The following is a 16,018-nucleotide window of genomic DNA, read 5'->3' on the forward strand; positions in this document are numbered from 1 at the left end:
TAGGCAGATAAATCAGCCTAGGTATAGGGATGGTGCCAAGGAAAAAGCTGTGAAAGCTGCCATGTTGTTGCACTTTTGTACTCCCCTTGGGATGCCTTGAACAGCTGCAGTGTGCCTGGAGCTAAGGGCTTCCTAGTTTTAAAAATCCTAGCCCTAGGCCTAAGCCTAACAGTAACCCTGGGAAGGTAAATCAGCCTGGTGTTAGGCTTCTTGCCAAGGAAAAAGCCGTGAAAGCAGCCATGTTGTGGCACTTTTGCACTCCCTTTTGGATGCCTTTCACAGCTCCAGTGTGCCTGGAACTCAGGGCTTCCTGATTTTAAAAACCCTAGCCCTAGGCCGAACCCCAACCCTAAGACGAGAAAGGCAAATCAGCCAGGAATTAGGCATGTCCCCAAGGAAAAAGCTGTGGAGGCAGGCATGTTGTGGTACTTTTGCGCTCTTCTTGGGTAGTCCTTCGCAGCTGCTGTGTTCTTGGAACTCAGGGCTTTCTGGTTAATAGAACCCTTACCCTAGGCGTAACTCAAACCTTAACCCTAGGAAGGAAAATCAGCCTATGTTTCGGGATGCTCTCATGGAAATATCAGTTGTTGCAGCCATGTTGCGTCACTTTTGCGCTCCCCTTGGGATGCCTTTCGCAGCTGCAGTGTGCCTGGAGCCCAGGGCTTCCCGGTTTTAAAAGTCCTAGGCCTAAGCCTAACAGTAACCCTGGGAAGGTAAATCAGCCGGGTATTAGAGTTCTTCCTAAGGAAAAAGCTGTGAAAGCAGCCATGTTGTGGCACTTCTGCACTCCCTTTGGGATGCCTTTGGCAGATGAAGTAAGCCTGGAACTCAGGGCTTCCTGGTTAAAGAAATCCAAGCCCTAGGCTGAACCCTAACCCTTACCCTAGGCAGATAAATCAGCCTAGGTATAGGGATGGTGCCAAGGAAAAAGCTGTGAAAGCTGCCATGTGTTTGCACTTTTGTATTCCCCTTGGGATGCCTTGAACAGCTGCAGTGTGCCTTGAGCAAAGGGCTTCCTAGTTTTAAAAATCCTAGCCCTAGGCCTAAGCCTAACAGTAACCCTGGGAAGGTAAATCAGCCTGGTGTTAGGCTTCTTGCCAAGGAAAAAGCCGTGAAAGCAGCCATGTTGTGGCACTTTTGCACTCCCTTTTGGATGCCTTTCACAGCTCCAGTGTGCCTGGAACTCAGGGCTTCCTGATTTTAAAAACCCTAGCCCTAGGCCGAACCCCAACCCTAAGACGAGAAAGGCAAATCAGCCAGGAATTAGGCATGTCCCCAAGGAAAAAGCTGTGGAGGCAGGCATGTTGTGGTACTTTTGCGCTCTTCTTGGGTAGTCCTTCGCAGCTGCTGTGTTCTTGGAACTCAGGGCTTTCTGGTTAATAGAACCCTTACCCTAGGCGTAACTCAAACCTTAACCCTAGGAAGGAAAATCAGCCTATGGCTCCGGATGGTCTCATGGAAATATCAGTGGTGGCAGCCAAGTTGCGTCACTTTTGCGCTCCCCTTGGGATGCCTTTCGCAGCTGCAGTGTGCCTGGAGCCAAGGGCTTCCCTGTTTTAAAAGTCCTTGGCCTAAGCCTAACAGTAACCCTGGGAAGGTAAATCAGCCGGGTATTAGGGTTCTTCCTAAGGAAAAAGCTGTGAAAGCAGCCATGTTGTGGCACTTCTGCACTCCTCTTGGGATGCCTTTCACAGCTGCAGTGTGCTTGGAGCACAGGGCTTCCTGGTTAAAAAAATCCAAGCCCTAGGCTGAACCCTAACCCTTACCCTAGGCAGATAAATCAGCCTAGGTATAGGGATGGTGCCAAGGAAAAAGCTGTGAAAGCTGCCATGTTGTTGCACTTTTGTACTCCCCTTGGGATGCCTTGAACAGCTGCAGTGTGCCTGGAGCTAAGGGCTTCCTAGTTTTAAAAATCCTAGCCCTAGGCCTAAGCCTAACAGTAACCCTGGGAAGGTAAATCAGCCTGGTGTTAGGCTTCTTGCCAAGGAAAAAGCCGTGAAAGCAGCCATGTTGTGGCACTTTTGCACTCCCTTTTGGATGCCTTTCACAGCTCCAGTGTGCCTGGAACTCAGGGCTTCCTGATTTTAAAAACCCTAGCCCTAGGCCGAACCCCAACCCTAAGACGAGAAAGGCAAATCAGCCAGGAATTAGGCATGTCCCCAAGGAAAAAGCTGTGGAGGCAGGCATGTTGTGGTACTTTTGCGCTCTTCTTGGCTAGTCCTTCGCAGCTGCTGTGTTCTTGGAACTCAGGGCTTTCTGGTTAATAGAACCCTTACCCTAGGCGTAACTCAAACCTTAACCCTAGGAAGGAAAATCAGCCTATGTTTCGGGATGCTCTCATGGAAATATCAGTTGTTGCAGCCATGTTGCGTCACTTTTGCGCTCCCCTTGGGATGCCTTTCGCAGCTGCAGTGTGCCTGGAGCCCAGGGCTTCCTGGTTTTAAAAGTCCTAGGCCTAAGCCTAACAGTAACCCTGGGAAGGTAAATCAGCCGGGTATTAGAGTTCTTCCTAAGGAAAAAGCTGTGAAAGCAGCCATGTTGTGGCACTTCTGCACTCCCTTTGGGATGCCTTTGGCAGATGAAGTAAGCCTGGAACTCAGGGCTTCCTGGTTAAAAAAATCCAAGCCCTAGGCTGAACCCTAACCCTTACCCTAGGCAGATAAATCAGCCTAGGTATAGGGATGGTGCCAAGGAAAAAGCTGTGAAAGCTGCCATGTGTGTGCACTTTTGTATTCCCCTTGGGATGCCTTGAACAGCTGCAGTGTGCCTTGAGCTAAGGGCTTCCTAGTTTTAAAAATCCTAGCCCTAGGCCTAAGCCTAACAGTAACCCTGGGAAGGTAAATCAGCCTGGTGTTAGGCTTCTTGCCAAGGAAAAAGCCGTGAAAGCAGCCATGTTGTGGCACTTTTGCACTCCCTTTTGGATGCCTTTCACAGCTCCAGTGTGCCTGGAACTCAGGGCTTCCTGATTTTAAAAACCCTAGCCCTAGGCCGAACCCCAACCCTAAGACGAGAAAGGCAAATCAGCCAGGAATTAGGCATGTCCCCAAGGAAAAAGCTGTGGAGGCAGGCATGTTGTGGTACTTTTGCGCTCTTCTTGGCTAGTCCTTCGCAGCTGCTGTGTTCTTGGAACTCAGGGTTTTCTGGTTAATAGAACCCTTACCCTAGGCGTAACTCAGACCTTAACCCTAGGAAGGAAAATCAGCCTATGGCTCGGGATGGTCTCATGGAAATATCAGTGGTGGCAGCCAAGTTGCGTCACTTTTGCGCTCCCCTTGGGATGCCTTTCGCAGCTGCAGTGTGCCTGTAGCCCAGGGCTTCCTGGTTTTAAATGTCCTTGGCCTAAGCCTAACAGTAACCCTGGGAAGGTAAATCAGCCGGGTATTAGGGTTCTTCCTAAGGAAAAAGCTGTGAAAGCAGCCATGTTGTGGCACTTCTGCACTCCTCTTGGGATGCCTTTCACAGCTGCAGTGTGCTTGGAGCACAGGGCTTCCTGGTTAAAAAAATCCAAGCCCTAGGCTGAACCCTAACCCTTACCCTAGGCAGATAAATCAGCCTAGGTATAGGGATGGTGCCAAGGAAAAAGCTGTGAAAGCTGCCATGTTGTTGCACTTTTGTACTCCCCTTGGGATGCCTTGAACAGCTGCAGTGTGCCTGGAGCTAAGGGCTTCCTAGTTTTAAAAATCCTAGCCCTAGGCCTAAGCCTAACAGTAACCCTGGGAAGGTAAATCAGCCTGGTGTTAGGCTTCTTGCCAAGGAAAAAGCCGTGAAAGCAGCCATGTTGTGGCACTTTTGCACTCCCTTTTGGATGCCTTTCACAGCTCCAGTGTGCCTGGAACTCAGGGCTTCCTGATTTTAAAAACCCTAGCCCTAGGCCGAACCCCAACCCTAAGACGAGAAAGGCAAATCAGCCAGGAATTAGGCATGTCCCCAAGGAAAAAGCTGTGGAGGCAGGCATGTTGTGGTACTTTTGCGCTCTTCTTGGCTAGTCCTTCGCAGCTGCTGTGTTCTTGGAACTCAGGGCTTTCTGGTTAATAGAACCCTTACCCTAGGCGTAACTCAAACCTTAACCCTAGGAAGGAAAATCAGCCTATGGCTCGGGGTGGTCTCATGGAAATATCAGTGGTGGCAGCCAAGTTGCGTCACTTTTGCGCTCCCCTTGGGATGCCTTTCGCAGCTGCAGTGTGCCTGGAGCCCAGGGCTTCCCTGTTTTAAAAGTCCTAGGCCTAAGCCTAACAGTAACCCTGGGAAGGTAAATCAGCCGGGTATTAGGGTTCTTCCTAAGGAAAAAGCCGTGAAAGCAGCCATGTTGTGGCACTTCTGCACTCCCTTTGGGATGCCTTTGGCAGATGAAGTAAGCCTGGAACTCAGGGCTTCCTGGTTAAAGAAATCCAAGCCCTAGGCTGAACCCTAACCCTTACCCTAGGCAGATAAATCAGCCTAGGTATAGGGATGGTGCCAAGGAAAAAGCTGTGAAAGCTGCCATGTGTTTGCACTTTTGTATTCCCCTTGGGATGCCTTGAACAGCTGCAGTGTGCCTGGAGCTAAGGGCTTCCTAGTTTTAAAAATCCTAGCCCTAGGCCTAAGCCTAACAGTAACCCTGGGAAGGTAAATCAGCCTGGTGTTAGGCTTCTTGCCAAGGAAAAAGCCGTGAAAGCAGCCATGTTGTGGCACTTTTGCACTCCCTTTTGGATGCCTTTCACAGCTCCAGTGTGCCTGGAACTCAGGGCTTCCTGATTTTAAAAACCCTAGCCCTAGGCCGAACCCCAACCCTAAGACGAGAAAGGCAAATCAGCCAGGAATTAGGCATGTCCCCAAGGAAAAAGCTGTGGAGGCAGGCATGTTGTGGTACTTTTGCGCTCTTCTTGGGTAGTCCTTCGCAGCTGCTGTGTTCTTGGAACTCAGGGCTTTCTGGTTAATAGAACCCTTACCCTAGGCGTAACTCAAACCTTAACCCTAGGAAGGAAAATCAGCCTATGGTTCGGGATGGTCTCATGGAAATATCAGTGGTGGCAGCCAAGTTGCATCACTTTTGCGCTCCCCTTGGGATGCCTTTCACAGCTGCAGTGTGCCTGGAGCCCAAGGCTTCCTGGTTTTAAAAGTCCTAGGCCTAAGACTAACAGTAACCCTAGGAAGGTAAATCAGACGGGTATTAGGGTTCTTCCTAAGGGAAAAGCTGTGAAAGCAGCCATGTTGTGGCACTTCTGCACTCCCTTTGGGATGCCTTTCACAGCTGCAGTGTGCTTGGAGCACAGGGCTTCCTGGTTAAAGAAATCCAAGCCCTAGGCTGAACCCTAACCCTAACCCTAGACAGATAAATCAGCCTAGGTATAGGGATGGGGCCAAAGAAAAAGCTGTGAAAGCTGCCATGTTGTTGCACTTTTGTACTCCCCTTGGGATGCCTTGAACAGCTGCAGTGTGCCTGGAGCCCAGGGTTTCCTAGTTTTAAAAATCCTAGCCCTAGGCCTAAGCCTAACAGTAACCCTGGGAAGGCAAATCAGCCTGGTGTTAGGCTTCTTGCCAAGGAAAAAGCTGTGAAAGCAGCCATGTTGTGGCACTTTTGCACTCCCTTTTGGATGCCTTTCACAGCTCCAGTGTGCCTGGAACTCAGGGCTTCCTGATTTTAAAAATCCTAGCCCTAGGCCGAACCCCAACCCTAAGACGAGAAAGGCAAATCAGCCAGGAATTAGGCATGTCCCCAAGGAAAAAGCTGTGGAGGCAGGCATGTTGTGGTACTTTTGCGCTCTTCTTGGGTAGTCCTTCGCAGCTGCTGTGTTCTTGGAACTCAGGGCTTTCTGGTTAATAGAACCCTTACCATAGGCGTAACTCAAACCTTAACCCTAGGAAGGAAAATCAGCCTATGGTTCGGGATGGTCTCATGGAAATATCAGTGGTGGCAGCCAAGTTGCGTCACTTTTGCGCTCCCCTTGGGATGCCTTTCGCAGCTGCAGTGTGCCTGGAGCCCAGGGCTTCCCTGTTTTAAAAGTCCTAGGCCTAAGCCTAACAGTAACCCTGGGAAGGTAAATCAGCCGGGTATTAGGGTTCTTCCTAAGGAAAAAGCCGTGAAAGCAGCCATGTTGTGGCACTTCTGCACTCCCTTTGGGATGCCTTTGGCAGATGAAGTAAGCCTGGAACTCAGGGCTTCCTGGTTAAAGAAATCCAAGCCCTAGGCTGAACCCTAACCCTTACCCTAGGCAGATAAATCAGCCTAGGTATAGGGCTGGGGCCAAGGAAAAAGCTGTGAAAGCTGCCATGTGTTTGCACTTTTGTATTCCCCTTGGGATGCCTTGAACAGCTGCAGTGTGCCTGGAGCTAAGGGCTTCCTAGTTTTAAAAATCCTAGCCCTAGGCCTAAGCCTAACAGTAACCCTGGGAAGGTAAATCAGCCTGGTGTTAGGCTTCTTGCCAAGGAAAAAGCCATGAAAGCAGCCATGTTGTGGCACTTTTGCACTCCCTTTTGGATGCCTTTCACAGCTCCAGTGTGCCTGGAACTCAGGGCTTCCTGATTTTAAAAACCCTAGCCCTAGGCCGAACCCCAACCCTAAGACGAGAAAGGCAAATCAGCCAGGAATTAGGCATGTCCCCAAGGAAAAAGCTGTGGAGGCAGGCATGTTGTGGTACTTTTGCGCTCTTCTTGGCTAGTCCTTCGCAGCTGCTGTGTTCTTGGAACTCAGGGCTTTCTGGTTAATAGAACCCTTACCCTAGGCGTAACTGAAACCTTAACCCTAGGAAGGAAAATCAGCATATGGCTCGGGATGGTCTCATGGAAATATCAGTGGTGGCAGCCAAGTTGCGTCACTTTTGCGCTCCCCTTGGGATGCCTTTCGCAGCTGCAGTGTGCCTGTAGCCCAGGGCTTCCTGGTTTTAAAAGTCCTTGGCCCAAGCCTAACAGTAACCCTGGGAAGGTAAATCAGCCGGGTATTAGGGTTCTTCCTAAGGAAAAAGCTGTGAAAGCAGCCATGTTGTGGCACTTCTGCACTCCTCTTGGGATGCCTTTCACAGCTGCAGTGTGCTTGGAGCACAGGGCTTCCTGGTTAAAAAAATCCAAGCCCTAGGCTGAACCCTAACCCTTACCCTAGGCAGATAAATCAGCCTAGGTATAGGGATGGTGCCAAGGAAAAAGCTGTGAAAGCTGCCATGTTGTTGCACTTTTGTACTCCCCTTGGGATGCCTCGAACAGCTGCAGTGTGCCTGGAGCTAAGGGCTTCCTAGTTTTAAAAATCCTAGCCCTAGGCCTAAGCCTAACAGTAACCCTGGGAAGGTAAATCAGCCTGGTGTTAGGCTTCTTGCCAAGGAAAAAGCCGTGAAAGCAGCCATGTTGTGGCACTTTTGCACTCCCTTTTGGATGCCTTTCACAGCTCCAGTGTGCCTGGAACTCAGGGCTTCCTGATTTTAAAAACCCTAGCCCTAGGCCGAACCCCAACCCTAAGACGAGAAAGGCAAATCAGCCAGGAATTAGGCATGTCCCCAAGGAAAAAGCTGTGGAGGCAGGCATGTTGTGGTACTTTTGCGCTCTTCTTGGGTAGTCCTTCGCAGCTGCTGTGTTCTTGGAACTCAGGGCTTTCTGGTTAATAGAACCCTTACCCTAGGCGTAACTCAAACCTTAAGCCTAGGAAGGAAAATCAGCCTATGGCTCGGGGTGGTCTCATGGAAATATCAGTTGTTGCAGCCATGTTGCGTCACTTTTGAGCTCCCCTTGGGATGCCTTTCGCAGCTGCAGTGTGCCTGGAGCCCAGGGCTTCCTGGTTTTAAAAGTCCTAGGCCTAAGCCTAACAGTAACCCTGGGAAGGTAAATCAGCCGGGTATTAGAGTTCTTCCTAAGGAAAAAGCTGTGAAAGCAGCCATGTTGTGGCACTTCTGCACTCCCTTTGGGATGCCTTTGGCAGATGAAGTAAGCCTGGAACTCAGGGCTTCCTGGTTAAAGAAATCCAAGCCCTAGGCTGAACCCTAACCCTTACCCTAGGCAGATAAATCAGCCTAGGTATAGGGATGGTGCCAAGGAAAAAGCTGTGAAAGCTGCCATGTTGTTGCACTTTTGTACTCCCCTTGGGATGCCTTGAACAGCTGCAGTGTGCCTGGAGCCCAGGGCTTCCTAGTTTTAAAAATCCTAGCCCTAGGCCTAAGCCTAACAGTAACCCTGGGAAGGTAAATCAGCCTGGTGTTAGGCTTCTTGCCAAGGAAAAAGCCGTGAAAGCAGCCATGTTGTGGCACTTTTGCACTCCCTTTTGGATGCCTTTCACAGCTCCAGTGTGCCTGGAACTCAGGGCTTCCTGATTTTAAAAATCCTAGCCCTAGGCCGAACCCCAACCCTAAGACGAGAAAGGCAAATCAGCCAGGAATTAGGCATGTCCCCAAGGAAAAAGCTGTGGAGGCAGGCATGTTGTGGTACTTTTGCGCTCTTCTTGGCTAGTCCTTCGCAGCTGCTGTGTTCTTGGAACTCAGGGCTTTCTGGTTAATAGAACACTTACCCTAGGCGTAACTCAAACCTTAACCCTAGGAAGGAAAATCAGCCTATGTTTCGGGATGCTCTCATGGAAATATCAGTTGTTGCAGCCATGTTGCGTCACTTTTGCGCTCCCCTTGGGATGCCTTTCGCAGCTGCAGTGTGCCTGGAGCCCAGGGCTTCCTGGTTTTAAAAGTCCTTGGCCTAAGCCTAACAGTAACCCTGGGAAGGTAAATCAGCCGGGTATTAGGGTTCTTCCTAAGGAAAAAGCTGTGAAAGCAGCCATGTTGTGGCACTTTTGCACTCCCTTTTGGATGCCTTTCACAGCTCCAGTGTGCCTGGAACTCAGGGCTTCCTGATTTTAAAAACCCTAGCCCTAGGCCGAACCCCAACCCTAAGACGAGAAAGGCAAATCAGCCAGGAATTAGGCATGTCCCCAAGGAAAAAGCTGTGGAGGCAGGCATGTTGTGGTACTTTTGCGCTCTTCTTGGGTAGTCCTTCGCAGCTGCTGTGTTCTTGGAACTCAGGGCTTTCTGGTTAATAGAACCCTTACCCTAGGCGTAACTGAAACCTTAACCCTAGGAAGGAAAATCAGCCTATGGCTCGGGATGGTCTCATGGAAATATCAGTGGTGGCAGCCAAGTTGCGTCACTTTTGCGCTCCCCTTGGGATGCCTTTCGCAGCTGCAGTGTGCCTGGAGCCCAGGGCTTCCTGGTTTTAAAAGTCCTTGGCCTAAGCCTAACAGTAACCCTGGGAAGGTAAATCAGCCGGGTATTAGGGCTCTTCCTAAGGAAAAAGCTGTGAAAGCAGCCATGTTGTGGCACTTCTGCACTCCTCTTGGGATGCCTTTCACAGCTGCAGTGTGCTTGGAGCACAGGGCTTCCTGGTTAAAAAAATCCAAGCCCTAGGCTGAACCCTAACCCTTACCCTAGGCAGATAAATCAGCCTAGGTATAGGGATGGTGCCAAGGAAAAAGCTGTGAAAGCTGCCATGTTGTTGCACTTTTGTACTCCCCTTGGGATGCCTTGAACAGCTGCAGTGTGCCTGGAGCTAAGGGCTTCCTAGTTTTAAAAATCCTAGCCCTAGGCCTAAGCCTAACAGTAACCCTGGGAAGGTAAATCAGCCTGGTGTTAGGCTTCTTGCCAAGGAAAAAGCCGTGAAAGCAGCCATGTTGTGGCACTTTTGCACTCCCTTTTGGATGCCTTTCACAGCTCCAGTGTGCCTGGAACTCAGGGCTTCCTGATTTTAAAAACCCTAGCCCTAGGCCGAACCCCAACCCTAAGACGAGAAAGGCAAATCAGCCAGGAATTAGGCATGTCCCCAAGGAAAAAGCTGTGGAGGCAGGCATGTTGTGGTACTTTTGCGCTCTTCTTGGGTAGTCCTTCGCAGCTGCTGTGTTCTTGGAACTCAGGGCTTTCTGGTTAATAGAACCCTTACCCTAGGCGTAACTCAAACCTTAACCCTAGGAAGGAAAATCAGCCTATGGCTCGGGGTGGTCTCATGGAAATATCAGTGGTGGCAGCCAAGTTGCGTCACTTTTGCGCTCCCCTTGGGATGCCTTTCGCAGCTGCAGTGTGCCTGGAGCCCAGGGCTTCCTGGTTTTAAAAGTCCTTGGCCTAAGCCTAACAGTAACGCTGGGAAGGTAAATCAGCCGGGTATTAGGGTTCTTCCTAAGGAAAAAGCTGTGAAAGCAGCCATGTTGTGGCACTTCTGCACTCCTCTTGGGATGCCTTTCACAGCTGCAGTGTGCTTGGAGCACAGGGCTTCCTGGTTAAAAAAATCCAAGCCCTAGGCTGAACCCTAACCCTTACCCTAGGCAGATAAATCAGCCTAGGTATAGGGATGGTGCCAAGGAAAAAGCCGTGAAAGCTGCCATGTTGTTGCACTTTTGTATTCCCCTTGGGATGCCTTGAACAGCTGCAGTGTGCCTGGAGCCCAGGGCTTCCTAGTTTTAAAAATCCTAGCCCTAGGCCTAAGCCTAACAGTAACCCTGGGAAGGTAAATCAGCCTGGTGTTAGGCTTCTTGCCAAGGAAAAAGCCGTGAAAGCAGCCATGTTGTGGCACTTTTGCACTCCCTTTTGGATGCCTTTCACAGCTCCAGTGTGCCTGGAACTCAGGGCTTCCTGATTTTAAAAACCCTAGCCCTAGGCCGAACCCCAACCCTAAGACGAGAAAGGCAAATCAGCCAGGAATTAGGCATGTCCCCAAGGAAAAAGCTGTGGAGGCAGGCATGTTGTGGTACTTTTGCGCTCTTCTTGGGTAGTCCTTCGCAGCTGCTGTGTTCTTGGAACTCAGGGCTTTCTGGTTAATAGAACCCTTACCCTAGGCGTAACTCAAACCTTAACCCTAGGAAGGAAAATCAGCCTATGGTTCGGGATGGTCTCATGGAAATATCAGTTGTTGCAGCCATGTTGCGTCACTTTTGCGCTCCCCTTGGGATGCCTTTCGCAGCTGCAGTGTGCCTGTAGCCCAGGGCTTCCTGGTTTTAAAAGTCGTAGGCCTAAGCCTAACAGTAACCCTGGGAAGGTAAATCAGCCGGGTATTAGAGTTCTTCCTAAGGAAAAAGCCGTGAAAGCAGCCATGTTGTGGCACTTCTGCACTCCTCTTGGGATGCCTTTCACAGCTGCAGTGTGCTTGGAGCACAGGGCTTCCTGGTTAAAAAAATCCAAGCCCTAGGCTGAACCCTAACCCTTACCCTAGGCAGATAAATCAGCCTAGGTATAGGGATGGTGCCAAGGAAAAAGCTGTGAAAGCTGCCATGTGTTTGCACTTTTGTACTCCCCTTGGGATGCCTTGAACCGCTGCAGTGTGCCTGGAGCAAAGAGCTTCCTAGTTTTAAAAATCCTAGCCCTAGGCCTAAGCCTAACAGTAACCCTGGGAAGGTAAATCAGCCTGGTGTTAGGCTTCTTGCCAAGGAAAAAGCCGTGAAAGCAGCCATGTTGTGGCACTTTTGCACTCCCTTTTGGATGCCTTTCACAGCTCCAGTGTGCCTGGAACTCAGGGCTTCCTGATTTTAAAAACCCTAGCCCTAGGCCGAACCCCAACCCTAAGACAAGAAAGGCAAATCAGCCAGGAATTAGGCATGTCCCCAAGGAAAAAGCTGTGGAGGCAGGCATGTTGTGGTACTTTTGCGCTCTTCTTGGCTAGTCCTTCGCAGCTGCTGTGTTCTTGGAACTCAGGGCTTTCTGGTTAATAGAACCCTTACCCTAGGCGTAACTCAAACCTTAACCCTAGGAAGGAAAATCAGCCTATGGGTCGGGGTGGTCTCATGGAAATATCAGTGGTGGCAGCCAAGTTGCGTCACTTTTGCGCTCCCCTTGGGATGCCTTTCGCAGCTGCAGTGTGCCTGGAGCCCAGGGCTTCCTGGTTTTAAAAGTCCTAGGCCTAAGCCTAACAGTAACCCTGGGAAGGTGAATCAGCCGGGTATTAGGGTTCTTCCTAAGGGAAAAGCCGTGAAAGCAGCCATGTTGTGGCACTTCTGCACTCCCTTTGGGATGCCTTTGGCAGATGAAGTAAGCCTGGAACTCAGGGCTTCCTGGTTAAAGAAATCCAAGCCCTAGGCTGAACCCTAACCCTTACCCTAGGCAGATAAATCAGCCTAGGTATAGGGATGGGGCCAAGGAAAAAGCTGTGAAAGCTGCCATGTGTTTGCACTTTTGTATTCCCCTTGGGATGCCTTGAACAGCTGCAGTGTGCCTTGAGCTAAGGGCTTCCTAGTTTTAAAAATCCTAGCCCTAGGCCTAAGCCTAACAGTAACCCTGGGAAGGTAAATCAGCCTGGTGTTAGGCTTCTTGCCAAGGAAAAAGCCGTGAAAGCAGCCATGTTGTGGCACTTTTGCACTCCCTTTTGGATGCCTTTCACAGCTGCAGTGTGCCTGGAACTCAGGGCTTCCTGATTTTAAAAACCCTAGCCCTAGGCCGAACCCCAACCCTAAGACGAGAAAGGCAAATCAGCCAGGAATTAGGCATGTCCCCAAGGAAAAAGCTGTGGAGGCAGGCATGTTGTGGTACTTTTGCGCTCTTCTTGGGTAGTCCTTCGCAGCTGCTGTGTTCTTGGAACTCAGGGCTTTCTGGTTAATAGAACCCTTACCCTAGGCGTAACTCAAACCTTAACCCTAGGAAGGAAAATCAGCCTATGGGTCGGGGTGGTCTCATGGAAATATCAGTGGTGGCAGCCAAGTTGCGTCACTTTTGCGCTCCCCTTGGGATGCCTTTCGCAGCTGCAGTGTGCCTGGAGCCCAGGGCTTCCTGGTTTTAAAAGTCCTAGGCCTAAGCCTAACAGTAACCCTGGGAAGGTGAATCAGCCGGGTATTAGGGTTCTTCCTAAGGGAAAAGCCGTGAAAGCAGCCATGTTGTGGCACTTCTGCACTCCCTTTGGGATGCCTTTGGCAGATGAAGTAAGCCTGGAACTCAGGGCTTCCTGGTTAAAGAAATCCAAGCCCTAGGCTGAACCCTAACCCTTACCCTAGGCAGATAAATCAGCCTAGGTATAGGGATGGGGCCAAGGAAAAAGCTGTGAAAGCTGCCATGTGTTTGCACTTTTGTATTCCCCTTGGGATGCCTTGAACAGCTGCAGTGTGCCTTGAGCTAAGGGCTTCCTAGTTTTAAAAATCCTAGCCCTAGGCCTAAGCCTAACAGTAACCCTGGGAAGGTAAATCAGCCTGGTGTTAGGCTTCTTGCCAAGGAAAAAGCCGTGAAAGCAGCCATGTTGTGGCACTTTTGCACTCCCTTTTGGATGCCTTTCACAGCTCCAGTGTGCCTGGAACTCAGGGCTTCCTGATTTTAAAAACCCTAGCCCTAGGCCGAACCCCAACCCTAAGACGAGAAAGGCAAATCAGCCAGGAATTAGGCATGTCCCCAAGGAAAAAGCTGTGGAGGCAGGCATGTTGTGGTACTTTTGCGCTCTTCTTGGGTAGTCCTTCGCAGCTGCTGTGTTCTTGGAACTCAGGGCTTTCTGGTTAATAGAACCCTTACCCTAGGCGTAACTCAAACCTTAACCCTAGGAAGGAAAATCAGCCTATGGCTCCGGATGGTCTCATGGAAATATCAGTGGTGGCAGCCAAGTTGCGTCACTTTTGCGCTCCCCTTGGGATGCCTTTCGCAGCTGCAGTGTGCCTGGAGCCCAGGGCTTCCTGGTTTTAAAAGTCCTAGGCCTAAGCCTAACAGTAACCCTGGGAAGGTAAATCAGCCGGGTATTAGGGTTCTTCCTAAGGAAAAAGCTGTGAAAGCAGCCATGTTGTGGCACTTCTGCACTCCTCTTGGGATGCCTTTCACAGCTGCAGTGTGCTTGGAGCACAGGGCTTCCTGGTTAAAAAAATCCAAGCCCTAGGCTGAACCCTAACCCTTACCCTAGGCAGATAAATCAGCCTAGGTATAGGGATGGTTCCAAGGAAAAAGCCGTGAAAGCTGCCATGTTGTTGCACTTTTGTACTCCCCTTGGGATGCCTTGAACAGCTGCAGTGTGCCTGGAGCCCAGGGCTTCCTAGTTTTAAAAATCCTAGCCCTAGGCCTAAGCCTAACAGTAACCCTGGGAAGGTAAATCAGCCTGGTGTTAGGCTTCTTGCCAAGGAAAAAGCCGTGAAAGCAGCCATGTTGTGGCACTTTTGCACTCCCTTTTGGATGCCTTTCACAGCTCCAGTGTGCCTGGAACTCAGGGCTTCCTGATTTTAAAAACCCTAGCCCTAGGCCGAACCCCAACCCTAAGACGAGAAAGGCAAATCAGCCAGGAATTAGGCATGTCCCCAAGGAAAAAGCTGTGGAGGCAGGCATGTTGTGGTACTTTTGCGCTCTTCTTGGGTAGTCCTTCGCAGCTGCTGTGTTCTTGGAACTCAGGGCTTTCTGGTTAATAGAACCCTTACCCTAGGCGTAACTCAAACCTTAACCCTAGGAAGGAAAATAAGCCTATGGCTCGGGGTGGTCTCATGGAAATATCAGTGGTGGCAGCCAAGTTGCGTCACTTTTGCGCTCCCCTTGGGATGCCTTTCGCAGCTGCAGTGTGCCTGGAGCCCAGGGCTTCCTGGTTTTAAAAGTCCTAGGCCTAAGCCTAACAGTAACCCTGGGAAGGTAAATCAGCCAGGTATTAGGGTTCTTCCTAAGGGAAAAGCCGTGAAAGCAGCCATGTTGTGGCACTTCTGCACTCCCTTTGGGATGCCTTTGGCAGATGAAGTAAGCCTGGAACTCAGGGCTTCCTGGTTAAAAAAATCCAAGCCCTAGGCTGAACCCTAACCCTAGGCAGATAAATCAGCCTAGGTATAGGGATGGTGCCAAGGAAAAAGCTGTGAAAGCTGCCATGTTGTTGCACTTTTGTACTCCCCTTGGGATGCCTTGAACAGCTGCAGTGTGCCTGGAGCTAAGGGCTTCCTAGTTTTAAAAATCCTAGCCCTAGGCCTAAGCCTAACAGTAACCCTGGGAAGGTAAATCAGCCTGGTGTTAGGCTTCTTGCCAAGGAAAAAGCCGTGAAAGCAGCCATGTTGTGGCACTTTTGCACTCCCTTTTGGATGCCTTTCACAGCTCCAGTGTGCCTGGAACTCAGGGCTTCCTGATTTTAAAAACCCTAGCCCTAGGCCGAACCCCAACCCTAAGACGAGAAAGGCAAATCAGCCAGGAATTAGGCATGTCCCCAAGGAAAAAGCTGTGGAGGCAGGCATGTTGTGGTACTTTTGCGCTCTTCTTGGGTAGTCCTTCGCAGCTGCTGTGTTCTTGGAACTCAGGGCTTTCTGGTTAATAGAACCCTTACCCTAGGCGTAACTCAAACCTTAACCCTAGGAAGGAAAATCAGCCTATGGCTCGGGGTGGTCTCATGGAAATATCAGTGGTGGCAGCCAAGTTGCGTCACTTTTGCGCTCCCCTTGGGATGCCTTTCGCAGCTGCAGTGTGCCTGGAGCCCAGGGCTTCCTGGTTTTAAAAGTCCTTGGCCTAAGCCTAACAGTAACGCTGGGAAGGTAAATCAGCCGGGTATTAGGGTTCTTCCTAAGGAAAAAGCTGTGAAAGCAGCCATGTTGTGGCACTTCTGCACTCCTCTTGGGATGCCTTTCACAGCTGCAGTGTGCTTGGAGCACAGGGCTTCCTGGTTAAAAAAATCCAAGCCCTAGGCTGAACCCTAACCCTTACCCTAGGCAGATAAATCAGCCTAGGTATAGGGATGGTGCCAAGGAAAAAGCCGTGAAAGCTGCCATGTTGTTGCACTTTTGTACTCCCCTTGGGATGCCTTGAACAGCTGCAGTGTGCCTGGAGCCCAGGGCTTCCTAGTTTCAAAAATCCTAGCCCTAGGCCTAAGCCTAACAGTAACCCTGGGAAGGTAAATCAGCCTGGTGTTAGGCTTCTTGCCAAGGAAAAAGCCGTGAAAGCAGCCATGTTGTGGCACTTTTGCACTCCCTTTTGGATGCCTTTCACAGCTCCAGTGTGCCTGGAACTCAGGGCTTCCTGATTTTAAAAACCCTAGCCCTAGGCCGAACCCCAACCCTAAGACGAGAAAGGCAAATCAGCCAGGAATTAGGCATGTCCCCAAGGAAAAAGCTGTGGAGGCAGGCATGTTGTGGTACTTTTGCGCTCTTCTTGGGTAGTCCTTCGCAGCTGCTGTG

Source organism: Ammospiza caudacuta, chromosome 18 (genome assembly GCF_027887145.1).
Source record: "Ammospiza caudacuta isolate bAmmCau1 chromosome 18, bAmmCau1.pri, whole genome shotgun sequence".
Lineage (NCBI taxonomy): Eukaryota > Metazoa > Chordata > Aves > Passeriformes > Passerellidae > Ammospiza > Ammospiza caudacuta.